Genomic DNA, 26,855 nt, shown 5'->3' with positions numbered 1-26,855 from the left:
TGAATGAGAAAGGAAGAAAGTTAAAAAAGAAGTTCAGATTGGTGAAAGATGCTTGATAATGGACACATTTTGATTGAGGCTTTGACCTAAAAATCTACATTACCTTGTATTTAATTTTGTGCAACAGTAAGCCCATGGAGGAATTTAAAGAGTAACAACATGCCTGGATTATCTTTTGAAAGGAAGATACTGGCTGATTTTAAGAAAAGACTGTAATGGTGCAATGGCCAGTATGTGAGGCTAGCCTGGAAGCTTGTGATTATCTCAGCAATTGTTGATGGTGGAATGGGGGTTGGTTTGTAAGGAGGGTGAGGGAGACTTTCTTTAAGGGGGGCTTCTACAATGGGGTCTTGTAGTAGGAGTGGTAGATTGGGCTCAACTCTGAATCAAACAAGGAAAACAAAACAAAAAAAGTGGGAATGTATAGGAAAGGAGCAGTGTGGGGTTTTAGTGGATGAAAAGTTATTAAGGGGAATCATCAGGAGTATTGTGTTCTGGCTACATCAACCAAAAAGGATTCTTGCTGAAGTAGGACAGGGTGATTCAATACTACTTAAGGAAAAATAGAGAATGTGGAACCAAATCATATATAAAGGGAGACAAGATATCCATGATGGGGAATTATGGTTAAACTGATTTAGCAGGATCCTTGCTAGAACTGGGTTGTTGAGGGACACAAGCCTATGAACCTCTCAACCAGTAAACTTCAGAGAACCCTGCCATCAGTTTGATCCAGGACAGAATCTTTGTTGGTGGGTAATAAAAAGGTAGCAAGAAATATGATTCTGGCTATATTTCAAAGTGGATCCCACAGGATTTTTGAAAACTTGATCATAGGTATAAAAAAGATTCTCAAGATTTTTGGAAGCATGTAGTTGTCATTTACTATGAGATTGGCTATTTCAGCATAAGATTATTATGATGATGATTATATACAAATAGTGACATTCTGTATTTGGAAAATACATGTGAAAATTCAAAAATATTTAAATGATATTTAAAGTTATCTATTAAGGTGTTTTAAATATTGAAAGAATAATAAAAAAAAGTTGTTATTATATCCTCATTTCTACAGCTGATCTCAAGGTTATGAGTATTATTTTCAACTGACTTTCTTCTTTATCTATCCCATGTTGTTGTTGTTTTTGTGTTCTCAGGAAGTACCACAGAGTACTTTATCTAATAAGTATTTTAAATCTTCATTACTAGGTTTTCTGGTCCTGTCCATATGAGATGGGTGTTATATTCTATTAAATGTTACTATTAGATGTGGCAGTACTAGTTGGTCACAGGGATTCTCATGACTTTATCCCTATTCCATCCTTTTTGTTTAGGGGCTGTATTTTTCCCTTTAGAGTAAGGATTAGTTATTAGACAGTAATTCATCTTTGTTCTATTTATCTAGAGTTATGTATTACTTAAAATGACTTATAATGCAAAGGAAACCCTGTTGTATTACCTCATGTATAATCTCTCTCTATATAAAAACCTAAGCAACCATTATGACCAAATGACCAGAACGACTGGAATGACTGGTTGATCAGTCGCTATGATGCACACTGACCAGCAGAGGGCAGACGTTCAACTCAGGAGCTGCCCCTAGTGGCCAGTGAGCTCCCACAGCCAACCTCCCATGGCAAGCCAAACTCCCGTGGACCTTCCCCACAGCTGGCCACCCCCCCCCCCAATCTGCCCCAATGGGGGGGACCAGCTGGCCAACCTCCCATGACCCTCCCCCTGGCAGGACAACTTCTCACAGACCCTCTCCACAACCAGCCAGCTAACCTCCTGTGGCCCCTCCCCTGGATGGCTGAAGCCCCTCCCCACAGTGGGCTGGCCCCCCTGACTGGCTGGCCAACCTCCCAGGATCCCTCCCCCTGGCTGGCTGGCCCCCTGATAGGCCTCGATTGCTGGCCAGGCCAAGGGACACCACCTGCGCATAAATTCGTGCACCAGGCCTCTAGTCTTTGTATAAAGATTGTATAATCTTTCTTTGATATAAAACTAGTGACCAAGCAGTCTTGGATGCCAAGGAGTAGACCATACATTCTCAAGTAGGTCATAGATGTGATAGTGAGAATTACCTCTTCCATTTCTTTCCCTCTGGATCTATATATTCTGGCTAGGAGGAAAAAATTATACCTTATATTAGTAAATTTTTATCTTTTTAGGATAGAAAATAAAACTTGAAAGATACATATGTCAATTCCAGTATACTAGTATTCTAGGGCAGCTGCTTCAGAAAGATGGAGTACATGTTCAGACCAGTGAATGCCATAAGCAACAGTATGAAACCTAATATTTTTAATTATAAAATATTTTTGTCATAAGGATTATTGTAGGTTAAATCATGATATCAAATAACACATTTAGTAAATTAGCTTTAGGACATGCTAACTAAAATATAATGACATGCTTAAGGACATGCTAACTGACATTTAATAGTAATTGAAAATCAATAACAGCTCTTTTCCTTGTTGAAAATATTTAAAGCAAAAAAAATATTGCCACCATACTGGCTGCTTGCCTGAAAGGGTATGGTGATGCATAGGTTTGATTCATGTCATATCTGCTAGTATTGTTAATCAGGTCACGTTGATATAGTGAAGTCAATGTTGGACTATGTATACACTTTGCCCCTTCTATCACTATCACTTGGTACCGGAGCCCTTGGGTGAGAACTGAGAATGGTGAGGTCAAAGGCTAGTTGACATCCACAGGCTTCACAACAGCTGAAGCATTTGTTGGCACTCACACATGGCAAAGGTATCACACTCCTGGAACATATGAAGCAGACCATTTACTTAATTCTTCCCCAAAGCTCATAATTAGAATTCCAATATTATTTTTGCCACCTCAAAATATATTCAAATCATTAGTCCCAAATGGTGGAGATCCTTACCTCTATATACCTTTTCATTCTAATAAAAGTAGCAGTGAGACAAATCATTAACATCTTCAGCCCAGGAGGATTTCTCTTCTCTGCTATCATCTCACTTGAACTTTACTATCAAAATATTACCTTCCTTTAAGGTGATAGAAAATTTTATAGATCTATTTTTAAAATAAGCTTAATACTTTTTTTTTGCATCAACTCTATATATTTGATGTTCATGAAGCCAATAGTGCAGATTGAGGGAAGAGGAGTGGGGCAGGTATTTTAGGCTAATGAGCTTATATGCTCAGGCAGCCTGCTTGTGCCTTCAGAGCCTGTTTGAACCTGGTCCCATCTCTAATGCTTAATAATGAATATTGCTCAGTATGTCTGAGAGACAGAGAAAGAGAGAGAGAGAGAGAGAGAGAGAGAGAGAGAGAGAGAGAGAGAGAAAGATATCTGTTGCCTCCTTTATGTGCCCTACTGGGGATCGAACCTGCAACCTATGTATGGGCCCTAACCAGGAATCGAACTCACAACATTTTGGTGTATGGGTCAACACTTCCAGCAACGAAACTACCTGACCAGGGCAAGCTTAATATATTTCTAAAAACATATCTAATTTGTATTTGTTTAGCCAAACAGAGGAGTTACATGGGGATAATATAGGAATCACTATCTTTTCTGTTTTGCTTTCTAAAACTCGACAATAATAACATTTATGATACCCCAGGAGTATGTTGTTGCTTTTGGTTTACTATTTTGAAAGAAGAATGCAGTTCCAGTGTGTTTCACTAGGTTCTTTCTAATATAAGTTCTATTATTTGTGGGTAATTATTTTAACCATAAATTCAGAAACTGGAGATTTAATAGCCCATCATCCAATCCTGTGTTATGTGTCATGAACAGGGTTCTCTAATAGCATATCATTTGTAATCATGGAGTATTTTAAAGTATAAATAACTTTCAGAATGTCTATCAGATCATCCAAATTATAAATTAAGCTTTGCCTAAAACTACTTTCTTCCTACATTTTGCTTCATTGTGCTTTGTGCACGGGTGGGGTCCCTCTGGGTGGCCAGCAGGGATTGGGCCAAAACCCACAGTCCAACGCCACCTGCAGCTCCTACCTGCCACTCTTGTTCATTCTGGCCCCACTGTGCCTACTGTGGGCTAGCGCCAATCAGTCCAGATCGGGAGAGGCACACCCTACAACAGCGCTCACCAGTCATGAGCCCTGCGTCTGGTGCCCTCCCAAGTGGAGTGGCCTGTGGAACCAGGCTGAAACCAACTTTCTGACATCTCCCAAGAGGTCCCGGAATGCAAGAGGGTGCAGGCCAGGCTGAGGGACCCCACCAGTGCACAATTGGGCTGGGGAGGGACTGAGGGAGGACTCCAGGGCATGTCCGACCCATCTCGCTCAGTCTAGATAGGCCAGACCCCAGCAGCAAGCTAACCTACCAGTAGAGCATCTGCCCCCTGGTGGTCAGTGCACATCATAGCAAGCTCTTGAGCAGCCTTAGCATATCATTTGCATATTACACTTTGATTGATTGTATGGTTGTTCTGCTGTTTGGTCTATTTGCATATTACCCATTTATTATATAGGACTAGAGGCCCGGTGCACAAAAATTTGTGCACTCAGGCGGGGTGGGTCCCTCAGCCCAGCCTGTGCCCTCTCTCAGTCTGGGACCCCTCAGGGGATGACCACCTGTTGGCTGAGGCCTGCTCCCCAGGGGATTGGGCCTAAAATGGCAATCAGACTCCCTCTGGCAGCCTGGCAGCCCTCGGGGGATGTCCACTTGCCAGCGGGGAGCAGACCTAAGCTTCAGTAAGACATCCTTAGTGCTGCTGAGGAGGCAGGAGAGGCTCCCACCACCACTGCTGTACTGGCAGCCATCAGCCTGGCTTGTGGCTGAGCAGAGTTACCCCATGTGGGAGCACACTGACCACCAGAGGGCAGCTCCTGCATTGAGCGTCTGCCCCCTGGTGGTCAGTGTGTGTCATAGTGACCAGTCATTCCCAGTCTTTCTGCTGTTAGGGTCAGTTTGCATAATACCCTTTTACTATATAGGATAGAGGCCTGTTGCACTAGTGGTGACCAGCTGGTTTGCCCTGAATCGTGTCAAAGATCAGGGTGGGGGTCCCCACTGGGGTGCCCGGCCATCCTGGATGAGGGGCTGAGGGCTGTTTTCAGTTGGGCCAAGCCTACAACCGAAGCTCCCAGTCTCTCCTTTTTTTCTTTTATTTTTATTCTGGGATTTATTTACCTTCTGTAATTGAAACTTTGTTGCGGCTCCAGTTCCGAGGCCGGATGGCTGAAAGCAGGTTTCTGGGTTTGTTTAGCTTCTATAATTGCAACATTGTTGCTTAGAGTGCAGCTCAGAGCTGGGCCGCGGCAGGCCGGGAACCTTGGCTTCCTCCATCACTGGAGCAAGCAAGCCTCATGTTCACTTCAGCTGTGTGGCTGCCGGCCACCATCTTGGATGGAAGTTAATTTGCATATCGCACTGATTAGCCAATGGGAAGCATAGTGGAGGTATGTTTAATTACCATGTTTGTCTATTATTAGATAGGATAGTATTATAGATGTCCCCTTTGTTTTTTTTCTCATTGAGTCCCTCTACCCGCACCCGCTCCTTCCAGGCCTTGAACACACTATTATCTGTGTTGATGGACTATACATATATGCATATAAGTTTCCTGGTTAATCTTCCCCTACCTCCTATTTCCCCACCACCTCCCTTCCTCTCCTTCCCTCTGAAATTTGTTGGTTTGTTCCATGGTTTTTTGTCTCTGGATCTATTTAGTTCATCACTTTATTTTACTCATTAAATTCCACATATGAGTGAGATCCTGTGATACTTATCTTCCTCTGTCTGGCTTATTTTGCTCGCATAATACTCTATAGGTCTATCCATACTGTTGCAAATGGTAAGACTTACTTCTTTTTTACTGCCACATAGTATTCCACAGCATAAATGTACCACGTATTTTTTATCCACTCAGCTGCTGATGGGCACTTGGGCTATTTCCAAATCTTAGCTATTGTAAATTGTGCTGCTATTAATTTAGGAGTGAATATATTTTTTCTAATTGGTGTTTTGGGTTTCTTAGGATATAATGCTAGAAGTGGGATCACTTGGTCAAATGAGAGAGTATGAGAAAATTTGGGGAACAAGAAGAATTATATCACTTGAAAAATCCTAGGACTTTGTCCTTTTTTTAACCTCATAATATCAATGTTCTATAGGTTTTTTAAAGTGATTCTTATATTCTATATAGAAGATACAGAACCTGTATTACTCTGACCAGCATAGGACCCTTAACAAAATGACTCGGGTATGACACATTATAGAGCACTACGATCAAACAATCAATTAACAATTTATTAAACCTGTATGACTTATCCTGTATAATTAAGACATCTAATAATTCAAATTTAAAACAGGACACCAGTCTCTAGGAAATTTAGAAACATTTCTGTAGAAAGAGATAATCCAGAGTATCAATATAAAATGGTTTATAAAAATTAATTAACCTTGCCTAATTTGGAATAATACCTAAAGCATAAATAGTTTGAATGAATAAAAATGCAGCATAAAGGCAATACATAACAAAAGAAGTGAAGTAATCATAGAAGGATTAAATTTTCAATGAGTGAGGCCAATTGTTCTAGTATGATAAATAGTAGTATTTTTCCATTCTCAAAAGTGTCCTGAGTTAAATGTAAGTTGTAAATGATATGCACTTGGATAAGAGATAAGAATATGAAAAAAAATGGAAGACGTCAGCCAGCATGACAGGTGTGAAGAGGTGAGGTCACTGCTCATGTCTGAAGAGGTGATTGGGCAAGGGGACACAGCCAGTGATCTCACATCCTGACAATGGAGCCATACAGAAACTGGAACCCTGATAAACAGGAAGCCTCATTCATTAACTGTCCCTCCCATCTCACTCAGATAGAGATACTGGAGAAGACACCATGTTTTCGTGTTGTCTCCCCTTGTCCCGAGGCCCATGCCTCAAGAGAGGCAGCAATGAGAGTCTGTTCAGCAGTGGTCGCCGCTGGATCCGCACTCAGAGGAGAGGACCCCTGTGGCCCTTTTCCCGGTGGGATCCAGAGGTAACATAGGGAGGTTTGGGTAGGGCCAGGCCACCCCTCTGATCCCAACTGAGCAGCCCTATGTCCCCTCCCCGTGTGTTTAGGGGCATGAGGGGTGAAGGGAGTGTTCACGTGGGGAGTGTCTGTAAAGAACAGGAACAGGCTGGGTTCGGGCATCAGGACCAATCATGTTCACACCCCATGTCTAGGCTAGCTGGGTGGACATGGAGTGTGGGTGGCACCCTCTGCCCGAGGTCTGTCCTGAGCCCTGGAGGTGAGTCTACTTTCCTCTCAGTGGATGTCTGTGTAGACACAGGGCTGGACTCAATCCAGGAGCAGAAGGTCCAGTGGGCAGCAGTGACTAGGGCCGGGCTTGAGTCCTCCCAGTCAGCTGCCGGTCACTGTCATTGCAGACCTCCAGCCAGGCCAAGAGGAGGTCTCAGTTGGTCAAAGAGGAGCAGCAGGGAGGGGCCCGTAAGCCACATCATTAGGCCTGAAGTGAGTGTGGGTTCCCCACTGTGGTGCTTGGCCAGCCTGGGTGAGGGGATGATGGCTGTTTGTAGCTGGTCACACACCCTTCAGGGTGGGGGGTCCCCACTCTGGTGCCTGGCCAGTCTGGGTGAGGGGCTGAGGGCTGTTTTCAGGCTGGCGGATGACAGAAGTTCCCAAGCGCTCCTTTTTTTTTTTTTTTTTTAATTCTGTGCCAGCTTTAGCTCTGAGGGTCCAGCTCTTAAGCCTCTGCTGCTAAAAGTAGGTAATCAAAACAATGTATAACTCCAGCTCTGAGATCCCAGCTCGCTGAAAGCTGGTTTCTGGGGTTTTGTTTAACTTCTATATTTGTTAAAATGTTTCAAGCTGCAGGCTAAGAGGTCTGCAAGTCACATGGGGAACGTTGGAGTCCTCCGTCACTGAAGCAAGCAAGCCTCATGTTAGTTTCAACCTGCCTGGTTGCCATCATCTTGGCTGACAGTTAATTTGCATATCTTGCTGACTAGCCAATGGGAAGGGTAGCGGTCGTACGCCAATTACCATGTTTCTCTTTTATTAGATAGGATGTGTTTAATTAAATGTTGAAATTTTTTATACTACTCTTTGAGCAGTATCGAAAATGATGTTATGGGTGTGGGCACTTGTTTTATTCAACATATGTTCAAACCTGGATAAAAAATCCTACTCTGCAGAAACCGGTTTGGCTCAGGGGATAGAGCGTCCGCCTGCGGACTGAAAGGTCCCAGGTTCGATTCCGGTCAAGAGCATGTACCTGGGTTGCGGGCATATCCCCAGTAGGAGATGTGCAGGAGGCAGCTGATCGATGTTTCTCTCTCATCGATGTTTCCAACTCTCTATCTCTCTCCCTTCCTCTCTGTAAAAAAACAATAAAATATATTAAAAAAAAATAAACACTCCTCTCCCCTTGGCTGATATGGCTCAGTGGGTTGGAGCATCATCCTGTGCACCAAAGGACTGCAGGTTCAACTCACACCTCACATGCTGACAATGGAGCCCAACTGAGCCTGGAACCCAGGTAACCAGGGAGCCACATTCTGCAACTGCCCCTCCCATCTCACTCGGATAGAGACATTGGAGAAGACACCATGTTTTCGTGTTGTCTCCCCTTGTCCCGAGGCCCATGCCTCAAGAGAGGCAGCGGTGAGAGTGTGTTTAGTCGTGATCGCCGCTGGATGCGCACTCAGAGGAGAGGATGCCTGTGGCCCTTTGCCCGGCGGGATCCAGAGGTAACACAGGGAGGTTTGGTTTGGGCCAGGCCACCGCTCTGATCCCAAGTGAGCAGCCCTGTGTCTGCTCCCTGTGTGTTTGGGGGAATGGGGGTGAAGGGAGTGTTCACGTGGGGAGGGACTGTCCAGAACAGGAACAGGCTGGGTTCAGGTGTCAGGACCAATCATGTTCACAGCCCAGGTCAAGGCTAGCTGGGTGGACGTGGAGTGTGGGTGGCACCCTCTGCCCTAGGTCTGTCCTGAGCCCTGCAGGTAAGTCTCCTTTCCCCTGGGTGGATGTCTGTGTAGACACAGGGCTGGACACCATCCAGGAGCAGAAGGTCCAGTGGGCAGAAGCAGCAGTGTCTAGGGCCAGGCTTGAGTCCTCCCAGTCAGCTGCCGGTCACTGTCATTGCAGACCTCCAGCCAGGCCAAGAGGAGGACTCAGGTGGTCAAAGAGCAGCGGCAGCAGGTCCATGAAGACCCCCGCCCCACGCCCAGCAGGGAGGGGCCGGTGAGCCACACCACTTCAGGCCAAAGCAGGCCTGGAGTGAGTGTGGCCACCTGGGCATCAGGGGAACCAGTGCCCATGGGGGCAGGGAGAAGGCCTCCTCCACCAGAGCCACCCAGGCCCCACAGGCCTCCAAACTCGAAGCCGCTCCGTCCCCACAGGCGGATGGCCATTGTCAGCCTGGCCCTGCACTGCTGGGGCTATGGTCATCGCAGCAGGCGACAAGACCGGGAGCCTGAGAAGGCCGGGCCGAAGGGTGAGAAGGTGGGATGGTGGTGTGGGATGGGTGGGGAGGTCCACGTGACCTTATGGGGAGGTATTGTTGCCAGACACACAGGGAGCCTGGCCGGGAGCAAAGACTGGTCTCAGACCACCCAGCTGCTGGACTTGTGGCTGGGAGGTTGTCCTGTGGTGGAACCTGCACTCTAGCTGTGTGCTGTGTCTGGGGGGCACAAGGGAATCCTGGCATGTGGGTGACTTTTTCTCCTCTCACAACTCCAGCACCAGCCCAAGGGTTAGGTGAGGCTCCTCTTGTTACACCGAGAGTCCAAGCTGAGGAGCCAGAGGTAGAGCTGGAGGTGGGTGAACCTTCAAGCCCTTGGCAGCTCCAGCCACCTGTCCAGCTGCAGTGGCAGAGCCAGGGCCGGCCGCGGACAGAACTGAGGCACCACCAGCAGAGGAGGAAGAACCTTCCCTGGGACCCATGCAGGGTCCTGTGTCAGAAGAGGAGCTGCCTGTGAAGGGACCAACTAAAGGGCCTTCTGGGGAAACGGCCCAGGCTGTCCCAAGGCAAAAAATCATTTCCCCCGCACTCCTTGACATCTCCGTTTTCTTTGCTGTTCTTATTTTGTTTGTATGTTCTCCATGGCGTACTTTCTTTTTTGATCTTTTTCTTACTTTAGGGTTGGGGGCGAGCTTGCCTTTCATTCTTTTCTTTTGCCTGGTGTTGGCCTTCATCATTCCTTGGTATAATCCCTTTTAAATAATAAAATTGTTGTTTTTTATTCGAACCGGTGTCATTCCTGATCATGAAATACAGTCACGATGCTGATCAAGCATCACCACTCTCCTTGTAGAGGCAGGGCCCATACCAGCACATCTCAGAGATGCCCTATGTGCCCAAAGTGGAGCTGTACACTGTGAACTCTGGGGAGAGAGCACTGTTACCATTAGACTGACAGGCTTCTTGTCTAGTGGGGACCAGTCCTGGGGACAAAGTGAGGCAGCAGAGGGCTTCGCAGATTGACTAGGGAGCATGTCTAGAAAGAAAGAAAAAAAATAGCATCTACCTATCTGTCTATCTATCTATCTATCTATCTATCTATCTATCTATAGATATATATAATCACCTCAGAAAAAGTACAAACTCCATTCATAGAGGAATATATAATGTTAAATTTCTAATTGACAAGGTAACATATACCCATTGTTAAACATTTGGAAAATCTTTAGAAGCTTAAAGAATGATTTTTTTTATAATCCATAGTCTATTCATAATCACTGTTGAGTAGACATTTTTATATATGCCTTTTAAAAGATTTTTTTTTTGTTTTTGAGAGAGAGAGAGACACAGGGAGAGGGAGATAGGGAAATATGAATGTGAAAGTGGGTCATCAATTCGCTGCCTCCTGCACACCGCCTACTGGGGATTGAGCCTGCATGCCAGACATGTGCCCTGATGAGCAATCAAACTGGCAACCTTTAGGTTCATAGACGATGCTGAATCAACTAAGCATACTGGCCAGGTCCTTATATGGATTGCTGCATAGTTTGTAAGGAATTTAGATCTCATATCTCTGTATATAATTATCAGAAGCAATAAGTATGCAACAAAAATGTTACTAAGTCACAGACATGATTTACATATTTGAAAACATAATTTTATTTTTTCCATCCTTTTGCAAAAATTCGTAATGTCAATAATACGCTCATCCTCTATAATACACGCGTAGCGACCGAAATGGTGAAATGACCAGAACAACCAGAGACCAGAACAACCGCTGCCCCTCGCCCCGGCCAACCCCGCATCCCAGTGGGATGTGCCCCAACCTGGTGAGGGGTGGGGCCGCCAGTAAACTGCCTCTGGCCCCTCCAGCAGGGACTCCCACACCGATCCCGGGCCCCCATCAGCACAGGCCAGCCAGCCCCCACCCGTGTCCCGGGCCTCTATCATCACGTATAATAAAGGCTTACACTCAAACTGACCCTAACAATGGAATGACCAGAATGACTGCTCAACCAGGCACTATGACAGTATTGGCGAACCTGTTGAGCTCTGCGTGGCGGAATTTTGAAAAATCCTAACTTAAGTCTGGAGCCGTGTCACATAGAGAAATATTCAAAAAAAAAATTTTTGCAACCGTAGTAAAACCGTAGTAAAAGACAAAGACTTATGTTTTTGATCCTTATTTTATATATTTACATGCCATGTAACTAGAAAAAATCCAGCCAAACAATGAGTTCCCGTGTCACGGTGACACGCTTTTCATAGGTTCGCCATCACTGGTTTAGACAGTCGAAAGAAATCTGCTGGCTATTTATCTCATTAGTAAAAATATGGATGCCCCAATGTAACTCTTGCAGAAACACACACGTTGATATCATATGTGTTTAATTAAACGTTATATTTTGTTACATTACTCTTTGAGCAGTATTGACAATGATGTCATGGGTGTGGATATTGGTTTTATTTATCATATGTTCAAACTGGGATAAAAAATACTCCTCTACCCCTGGCTGATATGGCTCAGTGGGTTGGAGCATCATCCTGTGCACCAAAGGACTGCAGGATCAGCTCATACCTCACATGCTGACAATGGAGCCCAAGTGAGCCTGGAACCCAGGTAACCAGGCAGCCACATTCTGTCACTGCCCCTCCCATCTCACTCGGATAGAGACATTGGAGAAGACAGCATGTTTTCCTGTTGTCTCCCCTTGTCCCGAGGCCGATGCCTCAAGAGAGGCAGCGATGAGAGTGTGTTTAGTCGTGGTCGCCGCTGGGTCCGCACTCAGAGGAGAGGACGCCTGTGGCCCTTTTCCCGGCGGGATCCAGAGGTAACACAAGGAGGTTTGGTTTGGGCCGGGCCACCCCTCTGATCCCAACTGAGCAGCCCTATGTCCCCTCCCCGTGTGTTTGGGGGATGGGGGGGTGAAGGGAGTGTTCACGTGGGGAAGGTCTGTCCAGATCAGTTACAGGCTGGGTTCGGGCGTCAGGACCAATCATGTTCACACCCCAGGTCAAGGCTAGCTGGGTGGACGTGGAGTGTGGGTGGCACCCTCTGCCCGAGGTCTGTCCTGAGCCCTGGAGGTGAGTCTCCTTTCCTCTCGGTGGATGTCTGTGTAGACACAGGGCTGGACTCAATCCAGGAGCAGAAGGTCCAGTGGGCAGAAGCAGCAGTGACTAGGGCCGGGCTTGAGTGCTCCCAGTCAGCTGCTGGTCACTGTCATTGCAGACCTCCAGCCGGGCCAAGAAGAGGTCTCAGCTGGTCAAAGAGGAGCAGCTGCAGGTCCCTGAAGACCCCCGCCCCACGCCCAGCAGGGAGGGGCCGGTGAGCCACACCACTTCAGGCCAAAGCAGGCCTGGAGTGAGTGTGGCCACCTGGGCTTCTGGGGAACCAGGGCCCAAGGGGGCACTCAGAAGGCCACCTCCACCAGAGCCACACAGGCCCCACAGGCCTCCAAACTCGAAGCTGCTCCGTCCCCACAGGCGGATGGCCATTGTCAGCCTGGCCCTGCAGTGCTGGGGCTATGGTCATGGCAGCAGGCGACAAGTCCGGGAGCCTCAGGAGGCCCCGCGGAAGGGTGAGATGGTGGGATGGTGGGGTGGGATGGGTGGGGAGGTCCACGTGACCTTATGGAGAGGGATTGTTGCCAGACACACAGGGAGCCTGGCCGGGAGCAAAGACTGGCCTCAGACCACCCAGCTGCTGGACTTGTGGCTGGGAGGTTGTCCTGTGGTGGAACCTGCACTCTAGCTGTGTGCTGTGTCTGGGGGGCACAAGGGAATCCTGGCATGTGGGTGACTTTTTCTCCTCTCACAACTCCAGCACCAGCCCAGGGGTTGGGTGAGGCTCCTCTTGTTACACCGAGAGTCCAACCTGAGGAGGCAGAGGCAGAGCTGCAGGCGGGTGAACATTCAGAGCCCTTGGCACCTCCAGCCACCTCTCCAGCTGCAGTGGCAGAGCCAGGGCCGGCCGCGGACAGAACTGAGGCGCCAGCAGCAGAGGAGGAAGAAGCCTCCCCGGGACCCGTGCAGGGTCCTGAGTCAGAAGAGGAGCTGCCTGTGACGGGACCAACTCAAGGGCCTTCTGGGGAACCGGCCCGCGAGCTCCTATGGGAAGATATCCTTTGCCCCGCACTCGTTGATTTCTGCCTTTTATTAGCTGTTCTTATTTTGTTTGTATGGACTCGATGGCGTACTTTCTCTTTTGATCGTTTTCTTACCTCGAGGTTTGGGGCGTGTTTTGCTTTAACTCTTTTCTTTTATCTGGTGTTGGCCTTCATCATTCCTTGGTATAATCCCTTTTAAATATTAAAATTATCGTTTTTTATTCAAACCGGTGTCATTCCTGATCATGAAATACAGTCACGATGCTGATCAAGCATCACCACTCTCCTTGTAGAGGCAGGGCCCATACCAGCACATCTCAGAGATGCCCTATGTGCCCAAAGTGGAGCTGTACACTGTGAACTCTGGGGAGAGCACTGTTACCATTAGACTGACAGGCTTCTTGTCTAGTGGGGACCAGTCCTAGGGACAAAGTGAGGCAGCAGAGGGGTTCGCAGATTTACTAGGGAGCATGTCAAGAAAGAAAGAAAAAAAATGGCATCTCTCTCTCTATAAGTATATGTATATATATACATACATACATATATATATATATATATATACACACACATATATAAACATATATATATATATATATATATATATATATATATATATATATATACAATCTCAGAAAATCTTGAAACTCCATTCAGAGAGGAATATATAAGGTTTCCTTTCTAATGCCTAAGGTAACATATACCCATTTTAAAACATTTGGAAACTGTTTAGAAGCTTAAAGAATAATTTCTCTTATAATTCATAGTCAATTCAGAATCACTGTCGAGTAGACATTTTTATATGTACCTTTTAAAAGATTTTTTTTTTTTTTTTGAGAGAGAAAGACAGCCGGAGAGACAGTGGGAGAGGGAGATAGGGAAATATCAATGTGAAAGCGGGTCATCAATTGGCTGCCTCCTGCACACCCCCACTGGGGATTGAGCCTGCATCCCAGACATGTGCCCTGATGAGGAATCAAACTGGCAAGCTTTAGGTTCATGGACGATGCCCAATCCACTGAGCATACGGGCCAGGTCCTTATATGTATTTTTGTATAGTTTTTAATGAATTTAGATCTCATACCTCTTGATATAATTATCAAAAGCAATAAGTATGCAACTAAAATGTTACTGAGTCACAGACATGATTTACCTATTTCAAAACATAATTCTATTTTTTCCATCCTTTTGCAAACATTCATAATGTCAATAATACGTGCTTCCTATATAATCAAAGCCCAGCGACCGAAATGTTGAAATGACCAGAACGACCAGAGGCCAGTACAACCGCTGCCCCTCGCCCCGGCCAACCCCGCATCCCAGTGGGATGTCCCCCAACCTGGTCAGGGGTGGGGCCGCCAGAAAACTGCCTCTGGCCCCTCCAGCAGGGACTCCCACACCGATCCGGGGCCCCCATCAGGGCAGGCCAGCCAGCCCACACCCGTGTACTGGGCCTCCATCATCACGTATAATCAAAGGCTTACACTCAAATTGACCCTAACAATGGAATGACCAGAATGACTGCTCAACCAGTCTCTATGACAGCGATGGCGAGCCTTTTGAGCAAGGCGTGGCAAAATTTTGGAAAATCCTAACTTAAGTCTGGTGCAGTGTCACATACAGAAATACTCCAAAAAAATTTTTTTTGGTATTTGCAACCATAGTAAAAGACTAAGACTTATACTTTTCATATTTATTTTATATATTTAAAAGCCATGTAACAAGACAAAATCGAGCCAAAAAATGAGTTCGTGTGTTCCTGCTGACACGCTTTTCATATGTTCGCCATTACTGGTTTAGACAGTCAAAAGAAATCTACTAGCTATTTATCTCATTAGTAAAAATAAGGAGTCCCCGATGTAACTATTGCAAAAGCACACATGTTTATAGTACACTAGAGGCCCGGTGCACAAAAATTTGTGCACTCAGGGGTAAGGGGAGTCCCTCAGCCTGGCCTGTGCCCTCTCGCAGTCTTGGACACCTGGGGAGATAATGCCCTGCTGGCTTCGGCCTGCTCCCTGGTGGCAGAGGGCAGTCCCAATGTCTAGATGCAGCTCCTTTTCCGGCTCAGAGCAGGGCCGATTGGGAAGTTGGGGTGTCTTCCCCTGTCATGCACAGAGCAGGGCGGATCAGGAGATTGCGATGCCACCCCCAGTCACGCTCAGGGTAGGCATGATTGTGATTTGGCGCACCGCAGCTTGTCACACTCAAGGCAGGGTCGATGGGGAGGTTGTGGCGCCACCCCCTGTCACGCACAGAGCAGGGCACATCAGGGGGTTGGGACGCCACCATTCTCACACTCAGGGCAGGGCCAATGGGGAGGTTATGGCTCTACCACATCACAGAGCAGAGACCGTAGAAGGTGTGGCGGTTGTGGCGTCACCCTCTATCACCCACAGAGCAGGGCCCATCAGGGGTTTGGTGCGCCGCCACTCTCACACTCAGGGCAGGGCCAATGGGGAGGTTATGGCTGTCACACACAGAGCAGGGCCCGTGGGGGTGGGGAGGGGGTTGGGGCGCCGCACCCTGTCACACACAGAACAGGGCTGATGAGGGGGTTGGGGCCCGCACCCTGTCACACACACAGCCGCAGGGCGATCAGCCATTGGGGAGCTCTCCCGTATCAGGCACAGAGCAGGGCTGATCAGGAGGTTTGGGTGCCTTTTCCTGTCACAATCAGAGCAGGGTGGAAAGGGAGGTTGTGGCCCCACCCCCTGTCACACACAGAGCTGCAGGGTGATCAGGAGGTTTGGGCGCTCCCCCCTGTGACACTGATCCCGGTGCTGGGAGGCATATTACCCTTTTACTATATAGGATAGAGGCCTGGTGCATGGTTGGGGCTGGCTAGTTTGCCCTGAAGGTTTCCTGGATCAGGGTGGGGGTCCACACTGGGGTGCCTGGCCAGCGTGGGTAGGGGATGATGGCTGTTTGCAGCTGGTCACACACCATTCAGGGTGGGGTTCCCCACTGTGGTGCTTGGCCAGCCTAAGTGAGGGGATGATGGCTGTTTGTAGCTGGTCACACACCCTTCAGGGTGGGGGTCCCCACTCTGGTGCCTGGCCAGTCTGGGTGAGGGGCTGAGGGCTGGTTTCAGGCTGGCGGATGACAGAAGTTCCCAAGCGCTCCTTTTTTTTTTTTTATATTCTGTGCCAGCTTTAGCTCTGAGGCTCCAGCTCTTAAGCCTCTGTTGCTAAAAGAAGGTAATCAAAACAATGTATAACTCCAGCTCTGAGATCCCAGCTCGCTGAAAGCTGGTTTCTGGGGTTTTGTTTAACTTCTATATTTGTTAAAATGTTTCAAGCTGCAGGCTAAGAGGTCTGCAAGTCACATGGGGAACGTTGGAGTCCTCCGTCACTGAAGCAAGCAAGCCTTATATTAGTTTCAACCTGCCTGGCTGCCATCATCTTGGCTGACAGTTAATTTGCATATCTTGCTGACTAGCCAATGGGAAGGGTAGCGGTCGTACGCCAATTACCATGTTTCTCTTTTATTAGATAGGATGTGTTTAATTAAATGTTGAAATTTTTTATACTACTCTTTGAGCAGTATCGAAAATGATGTTATGGGTGTGGGCACTTGTTTTATTCAACATATGTTCAAACCTGGATAAAAAATCCTACTCTGCAGAAACCGGTTTGGCTCAGGGGATAGAGGGTTGGCCTGCGGACTGAAAGGTCCCAGGTTCGATTCCGGTCAAGAGCATGTACCTGGGTTGCGGGCATATCCACAGTAGGAGATGTGCAGGAGGCAGCTGATCGATGTTTCTCTCTCATCGATGTTTCTAACTCTCTATCTCTCTCCCTTCCTCTCTGTAAAAAAACAATAAAATATATTAAAAAAAATAAACACTCCTCTCCCCCTGGCTGATATGGCTCAGTGGGTTGGAGCATCATCCTGTGCACCAAAGGACTGCAGGTTCAACTCATACCTCACATGCTGACAATGGAGCCCAACTGAGCCTGGAACCCAGGTAACCAGGCAGCCACATTCTGTACCTGCCCCTCCCATCTCACTCGGATAGAGACATTGGAGAAGACAGCATGTTCTCCTGTTGTCTCCCCTTGTCCCGAGGCCGATGCCTCAAGAGAGGCAGCGGTGAGAGTGTGTTTAGTCGTGGTCGCCGCTGGATGCGCACTCAAAGGACAGGATGCCTGTGGCCCTTTGCCTGACGGGATCCAGAGGTAACACAGGGAGGTTTGGTTTGGGCCAGGCCACCCCTCTGATCCCAACTGAGCAGCCCTGTGTCTGCTCCCTGTGTGTTTGGGGGAATGGGGGTGAAGGGAGTGTTCACGTGGGGAGGGACTGTCCAGAACAGGAACAGGCTGGGTTCAGGTGTCAGGACCAATCATGTTCACAGCCCAGGTCAAGGCTAGCTGGGTGGACGTGGAGTGTGGGTGGCACCCTCTGCCCGAGGTCTGTCCTGAGCCCTGGAGGTAAGTCTCCTTTCCCCTGGGTGGATGTCTGTGTATACACAGGGCTAGACTCAGTCCAGGAGCAGAAGGTCCAGTGGGCAGAAGCAACAGTGTCTAGGGCCGGGCTTGAGTCCTCCCAGTCAGCTGCCGGTCACTGTCATTGCAGACCTCCAGCCAGGCCAAGAGGAGGACTCAGGTGGTCAAAGAGCAGCGGCTTGTCCGTGAAGACCCCCGCCCCACGCCCAGCAGGGAGGGCCCAGTGAGGCACACCACTTCAGGCCAAAGCAGGCCTGGAGTGAGTGTGGCCACCTGGGCGTCAGGGGAACCAGTGCCCAAGGGGGCAGGGAGAAGGCCTCCTCCACCAGAGCCTCCCAGGCCCCACAGGCCTCCAAACTCGAAGCCGCTCCATCCCCTCAGGCGGATGGCCATTGCCCGCCTGGCCCTGCAGTGCTGGGGCTATGGTCATCGCAACAGGCGACAAGACCGGGAGCCTGAGGAGGCCGGGCCGAAGGGTGAGAGTGTGGGATGGTGGGGTGGGATGGGTGGGGAGGTCCACGTGAGCTTATGGGGAGGTATTGTTGCCAGACACACAGGGAGCCTGGCCGGGAGCAAAGACTGGCCTCAGACTACCCAGCTGCTGGACTTGTGGGTGGGAGGTTGTCCTGTGGTGGAACCTGCACTCTAGCTTTGTGCTGTGTCTTGGGGGCACAAGGGAATCCTGGCATGTGGGTGACTTTTTCTCCTCTCACAACTCCAGCACCAGCCCAGGGGTTGGGTGAGGCTCCTCTTGTTACACCGAGAGTCCAACCTGAGGAGCCAGAGGCAGAGCTGGAGGCGCCTGAACCTTCAGATCCCTTTGCAGCTCCAGCCGCCTGTCCAGCTGCAGCAGCAGAGCCAGGGCCGGCCCTGGACAGAACTGAGGCGCCAGCAGCAGAGGAGGAAGAAGCCTCCCTGGGACCCGTGCAGGGTCCTGAGTCAGAAGAGGAGCTGCCTGTGACAGGACCAACTCAAGGGCCTTCTGAGGAAGCCGCCCACGCAGTCCCAAGGGAAAAAATCATTTCCCCCGCACTCCTTGATATCTCCGTTTTCTTTGCTGTTTTTATTTTGTTTGTATGTTCTCCATGGCGTACTTTCTTTTTTGATCTTTTTCTTACTTTAGGGTTGGGGGCGAGCTTGCCTTTCATTCTTTTCTTTTGCCTGGTTTTGGCCTTCATCATTCCTTGGTATAATCCCTTTTAAATAATAAAATTGTTGTTTTTTATTCGAACCGGTGTCATTCCTGATCATGAAATACAGTCACGATGCTGATCAAGCATCACCACTCTCCTTGCAGAGGCAGGGCCCATACCAGCACATCTCAGAGATGCCCTATGTGCCCAAAGTGGAGCTGTACACTGTGAACTCTGGGGAGAGAGCACTGTTACCATTAGGCTGACAGGCTCCTTGTCTACTGGGGACCAGTCCTGGGGACAAGGGAGGCAGCAGAGGGGTTAGCAGATTGACTAGGGAGCATGTCAAGAAAGAATGAAAAAAAATTGCATCTATATATATATATATATATATATATATATATATATATATATAATCTCAGAAAATCTTGAAACTCCATTCAGAGAGGAATATAGAATGTTTCATTTCTAATGGCCAAGGTAACATATATCCATTGTAAAACATTTGGAAAATGTTTGGAAGCTAAAGAATGATTTTTTTATAATTCATAGTCAATTCATAATCACTGTTGAGTAGACATTTTTATATGTACTTCTTAAAATTTTTTTTTTTTTTGATAGAGAGACAGAGGGAGAGGGAGATAGCGTAATAGCAATGTGAGAGCGAGTCATCAATTGGCTGCCTCCTGCACACCCCCTTCTGGGCATTCAGCCTGAATCCCAGACATGTACCCTGATGAGGAATCAAACTGGAAAACTTTAGGTTCATGGACGATGCCTATCAACTGAGCATACTGGCCAGGTCCTTATATGTATTTTTGCACCGTTTTTAATGAATTTGTGTCTCATATCTCTTGGTATGATTATCAAAAGCAATAAGTGTGAAACTAAAATGTTACTAAGTTACAGACATGATTTACATATTTCAAAACATAATTTTATTTTTTCCATCCTTTCGCATGCATTCATAATGTTACTAATATGCTCATCCTATATAATTAAAGCCCAGAGACCGAAATGGTGAAATGACCAGAATGACCAGTGACCAGATCAACCGTTGCCCCTCCACTCGGCCAACCGCACACTCTGGTGGGGTCCCTCAACCTTGTCAGTGGTGGGGTCGCCAGAGAACTGCCTCTGGTCCCTCCTGCAGGGACTCCCATACCGATCCGGGACCCCCATCAGTGCAAGCCAGCTTGCTCTCTTCCCTGTATCGGGCCTCTATCATCATGTATAATAAAAGGCTAATACCCAAATTGACCCTAACAGTGGAATACCAGAATGACTGCTTAACCAGTCACTGTAAGTTACACTGACCACCTCTTGGTCCCTTTCTCCTGCCTGAAGACTCCTATCGCTCTGTGGCAAATGGGGACTTAAGGGTGGGTGGCAGGGATGTGGCTGGTGCCAGGCCAAGGCCCCCACCCCACCAGTCACCCCATACCCATAGGGCAACCAGTGGAGTGGGTGAGGCCAGCAAGCGGGTGGAAAGGCTGACCTCTTGGCTCCTCTCCCTGGTCTGCAGGCTCCAATCACCTGATGGCAAACGGGGAACTGGGGGTGGGTGGTGGAAGGGGGTGGGGCTGTCAGAGGGCAGCTAGGGAAGATGTCCCTGATTGTAGGTCTGGCCTAGGGTCTGTACCCAGGCATGAATATCATGCACCGGGCCTCTAGTATACTATAAAATTTAATGACTATGATTATCTAATCGTATAGCATAATGCCTTAAATCAATTACCTTTTAAAGATTTGCTTATCTCTATTTTCTCTATGTTAAGTATAATAAAAATGTGATTAACAAATATTTTAAAATACTATATCAATTAAATTTGTGATGAATTTTCTGTGTACATATCTGATTAATTTTTAGAATAAATACTAAAAATTGGAACCACTGAGCCCTGGTAAGAGTGGCTCAGTTGGTTAGAGCATCATCCCTGGAATCCCTGGTTCAGTTGCTGGTCACAGCACATTCCAACCTGCAGATTTAATTCCTGGCTCAGGTGCAATTTTTCACTCTCACATTAGCATTTCTCTCTCTCTCTTATCTTTCCCTTTTTCTTGCTCTAGAATCAGTGAAAAACATATTCTCGGGGTAGGATTAAAAAGAAAAATGGAACCTCTGAATCCACATAAAATTGCATAAAAAATTTCAATATGGGTTTTCTACTACACAACAAATTTTTGTAATAAAGTGGACATAAATTGATTGCTGTGTACTATATATTTTACGCAATATATATGTATTCACAGATTGATTTCAGAGTGGAAGGAAGAGGGAGAGAGAGATTGAAAGGTCAATGATGAGAAAGAATAATTTGTTGGCTGCCTTCTGCATGCTCCCTGCTGGGGACCAAACCTGCAACCCTGGCATATGCTCTGACCAGCATTTGAACCGTGAACTCCTGATTCATAGGTCAATGCTCAACCACTGAGCAATACTGGCCATGCTATTTTACACATTTCTTATAGCACAACATCGCTTAGATATAGTAACCAGTAGAAACTCACATTATCAAAAAAATGATTTGCCCCACAATATATATTGGCTATTATAATAATACTAGTGGCCTTGTGGACGCATTTGTGCATATTGAAAGGAAATTAATTAGAAGGTGGCCAGCGGGGCAGGACTGGGCAAGATGGGCCGGACACACCCTGGAGCCAGCCTCCTATGGTCCCTCCCCGGTGTCTGCGGAGTGAGCAGGGTCCTTCCATCAGGTGAGGACCCTCAGCCTGGCCTGTGGGATCTGGCAACAATAAGTTCTCTGACATCCCCCGAGGGGTCCCAGAGTGCAAGGGGGCACTCTGCAAAGTTTCTGTTGTACAGGGTGTGGAACACAAACGCAAGTGTGCAGTAAACCCGATTTGGGCCGGCAGTGCCTCAGCAACAACATGACCCATGGCCGAAGGAGGAATCAGGCGGCCCTGCAAGGAATCGGGCTCCCTCCTCTCTGGTTTCCGGGTGCATCACCCAAGAACTGCCACTACCAAGTCACTGCAGCTATGCAGTTCCTGCATTGAGTGTCTGCCCCCTGGTGGTCAGTGTGCGTCATAGTGACTGTTCGGATGGGCAGAGGGAAACTTAGCATATTAGGCTTCTATGTATATAGATGGAATAAGGGCTGTTGAGATCTGAATAATGGGTACTAGCTATCTTGCCAATTATCATACTGGTGATGGTAAGAAAAATAAGTTTTGATAAAAAAGAATACTTGAAATAGAATTTGATATACTAAAAGAAAATATTGACTTACTGGAAGAAGTGCCTCTAATTTCTGACTATTTTTCTGATAATCAAGATGTTCATATAAGAAACATTAATTTTTTTAATTCTTTCTTAGTCTTTTATGCTTTGATTTAGTTGGGTTTCAAGCCATAGTTCAAACATTGTTTATTTATTTGATAATGTGTATAAAATATATATATGCAAAATCCTGTATTCTTTTCTGCTTATAAGTTTTTTCCTCCTGTTTTAGTATGTATGTAACTTTATACATCTGCTGGAATATGATTTTACTTATAGGCCTGAAAATAATAAACAAGCTTTAGATTATGGAATATGGTAAGCATTAACTTGTTTTTGGAAGAAACTTTTGTTAAATAATTTTAAAATTTTTCAGAAGAAAAGGAATAGTCACATCAGATGGAAGTAATGACTGTTGGAAATAGAGGTTGATTTGGATTCTGGCTATTTGATGTATTTTAAGACATCCAAATCTCTCAATAACGTCCTTAGACCTACCTTCAGTGTTTTATTCTTTCCCTATCAAACCTCTGACACTTTTGATGCATTGTCGTATTGTTAATTCAACCTACATAAATTGAAAACCCTTAGGATCAAGCTTTTAGTTTTATTTCCATCTATTTTATCCTAGAGGCAAAAAGAAATGAAAGATGCTGAAAATCTTTGGTTGTCTGTGTGATTTTGAGCTGAGAATTTAGGACCTTGAACTTGTTACACATTTCCTTTAAGCTGTCCAACAAAATTAAAAGCAACCAGCCCACCCTAGAGCTTTGAATTCATCATACCCTTCACTCTGTTCTTTTTGAGAGATGACTCAATCTCTCAAAACTTTGTCATCAATAGATACTTTATTCTAGGTGACCACAGGTAACAATTTAATTAGCTATTTTGTCACTGAATATCATGGACTGCCAGAATCCCATGTCTTAATCCAACCTAAATGTTCTCTGCCTTCAGCCTCAAGGAGATCAGATAACAAATACCAACTTCCCATATTGTTCCTAAAGTTTTCTTGCCCTCAATTTACCCAGATATCAAATTATATATCAACTAGAGGCCCAATGCATGAAAATCCGTGCAAGAGTAGGCCTTCCTTCCTCTGGCTGCCGGCACCGGCTTCCCTCTGGCACCTGGGACCCAGGCTGGCTTCACTCGGGTCGCCCGAGGGCATCTGAAAGACCTCTGGTCTAATTAGCATATTACCCTTTTATTATTAGAGATGATCTGAGTTGTAAATAACCAAAATCTATTATGTGAGATTAAACAGATAACTTATTAAACATTGAGTAATTCAAGATATAGTTGAGGGCCGAGTATATACACTCTAAGCTAAGTTTCCAACAATAGTGCCTTCAAAAATAAGATGCTCCAAAATTTCAAGTACACTAATTTTGGATACCTCTGTATCAGGAAATTGATCCAGATACTGCCTAAACTATCACTAACAGGGATGCGGAATAGAGTGGAGATAGAGGGATAGAAGGAGGAAAGGAAAGGGAGAGAGAGAATAAATATTTTTGAGTATTTTTTAAATTTAAATATATAGTTGGTATACAATCACATATTTAATTATATTAGTTGATTTGGCAGTTTTATATCTTACAAGGTAATCACCCACTAATTTTAGTAAACATCTGTCACTATGTAAATGTATCACAATCTTATTGACTATATTTCCTTCCCCTTTTCACACCCTCCCTTCTGCTAATCGTCGCTTTGGTTCTGTTTCTATGAGTTTATTTTTGTTTTGTTTTGCTTTGTTTTGTTTTTTAGATTCTGCATATAAGTGAACCCTTATAGTATTTGTCTTTTCCTGTCTGGCATATCATTTAGCATAATGAGAATATTAATGAATATGATTTCTATAGAAAGGTTTTAATCCTGCAGAGCAAAAATGACTGAAAAAATGCTCACTAAAGTGGTGATCCTTGTTCAAATTTAAGTCCAAGGCCAAGGCCATTAAAAAGTGGCTTATGAGTTGTGCATATGTTGGCCTTTTTGAAATTTTCTATTTAGATTGATACTGATACTGATACTGAAGAATAGCTATTGCTAGACTACCAATGTGGGAAAGTATTTGACAGTGAATTGATTCATTCCTTTTATAGGATAGTTCAAATGTTATCTTTTGTCAGTTTTGGCTATTTCTTTGTATAGCAATTTGTTCACTTCATTTAAGGGTGATAGCACATTTTTATATCTAGTGTAGTTGTTTGTGCCTGACAATCACAGGAAAAACATCAGTTTTCCTATGCTTTGTTGTTGAATTTACATTTCAGAAAAATCTTTTAAGAAGAAAATATAAAAGTCATCATGCATTAAGGAAAATAGAAAAAAAATGAATACTAGCTAAGTCATTTTTTGAGGTCTATAACAATTGTACTATGATGGTTAAATTTGTGTGTCAATTGACTACATCATGAGGTGCCAAGATATGTGGTCAGACATAATTCTAAGTATTCCCGTATGGGTGGTTTGGATAAGATTACCATTTAAATCTGTGGACTGAATACATCAGATTATCCTCTCTCAAGTTTGTGGGCCTCATCCAATCATTTGAAGATCTGAAGAGAACAAAGTCTGACCCTCTTTCAAATAAGAGAGATTTATTCCTGCCTGATGGCCTTTGAACTGGGACACCAACTATTTCTTGCCTTCCGAATAAAACTGAAACAGTGGATCTTCCTGGGTCTCAAGCCTATTAGCCTTTGAAATTGAATATACCATTAGTCTCCTGGTTGTCAGGCCATGAGCCTCAGATAGGAACTAAACCATCAGTATTCCTGGGTCTCCAGTTTACTGACTCAACCTGCAGACCTTGGGACATGCCAGCTTTCATAATTGCTTGAGTCACTTCCATATAATAAATCTTTTATTTATTAAATCTCTTCATAAATATATATGAATAGTATATATGATTATACATAAATATACAGAGGTGGACAAAAGTGGGTTAACAGGTGTGATACAAATAAATAATAAAATCTATAATAATAAAAATGTAAATGCTAATTAGACCGGACGTCCTTCTGGATGAAGCTGGGACTGTGAGGGAAGCCCAGGTCCTGGGTGCCAGAGGGAAGCTGGTGCTGGCACATGGGGAAGGAAGGCCTACTCTTGCAAGAATTTCGTGCATCAGGTCTCTAGTAATTAATAAGTAGCAATACAATAATAAATTGTTTCATGTACTCACAACTGTAAAGCTACTTCACAGTATAAAAATCTGAGGATATCCTAAAAAAAACACTGAGAAATACCTATATTGAAAGATAATAGACATGATATATTTAAGAGTCCTAGTGAATCATTAACAGGAAATCTAAAATGAAAGACCCAGAGTAAATTATAAGTACATATTGATCTTCTAATAAAAAGTAGGTTAATATGAACTAGTTATCTCATCATTGCTTATGTTTCTAATGGTGTTAAGGAAAACTTAACTAGCTCAGGCGTCATGAACAAGGTTCTCTAATTGCATATCATTTCTAATCATAGAGTATTTTTAAGTATAAATAACTTTCAGGTGTGAAATGTAAATGACCATAATTGAATGGTAATGGATGATAAAAATATATGCTTTATGTAGTAAATGAATGACAATACATTTTTCATAATAATTTGACAGCTTATAATATAGCACACCTCAATTAAGACTCTTTATTACTTCAGGTGCTGGAGGATCCATCACTATTTTGAGAGAAAGTGTTCACAATCTCTTACTTCTGGGTAATAAACAAATTAAAAATGAAAATGCTTTCTGTAATCATCTGTCAGGAGGGCTTAACACCAAAATTTCTTCTGCTGGAGACCAACAGAGCATTTAAATACATTCTGGATATGTGTCAATATCAAATTTGCCAAGGGAAGTCTACACTGAGTGGCCAGATTATTATGACCACCTGACTTTTGTAGGCAAATGAGCCGTACACAGCATCATATGGGATATGGAAGCTGAAGGCCTGTTCTAACAACTTTACTGTCTGCAGTTACCAAAATAAAACATCTCCAATTAGCCCAGGAACACAAGGATTGGACAGTCGAGCATTGGAAAGAAGTCATGTGGTCCGATGAATCACATTTCCAGTTGCATCATGCAGATGGCAGAGTGCGAATTTGGCGGAAACAGCATGAAAGCATGCACCCCACATGTATGAGTACAACCCTTCAAGCTGGTGGGGGCAGTGTTATGGTTTGGGGCATGTTTTCCTGGCATGATTTGGGCCCTTTAATTTGTGTGGAACAACTTCTGAATAGCACAACTTACCTAAGTATCATTGCTGATCAAGTTCATCCTATCATGTTGATGGCGTATCCCAATGGAGATGGTTTCTTCCAACAAGACAATGCGAGAAGCCACGGTGCTCCTATTGTGCAGGAGTGGTTTCAAGAACATGAGGGAGACTTTACCTTGCTTAGGTGGCCCCCACAATCACCAGATCTCAATCCAATGGAGCATTTGTGGGATGAAGTTAAAAGAGCCATCAGGCAGCTGTTT

The sequence above is a fragment of the Myotis nattereri genome (assembly GCF_964212035.1).
Source record: "Myotis nattereri genome assembly, chromosome: 2".
NCBI classification, from domain to species: domain Eukaryota; kingdom Metazoa; phylum Chordata; class Mammalia; order Chiroptera; family Vespertilionidae; genus Myotis; species Myotis nattereri.
The sequence above is the reverse complement of the archived record's forward strand: the minus strand, read 5'-3'. Positions refer to the sequence as shown.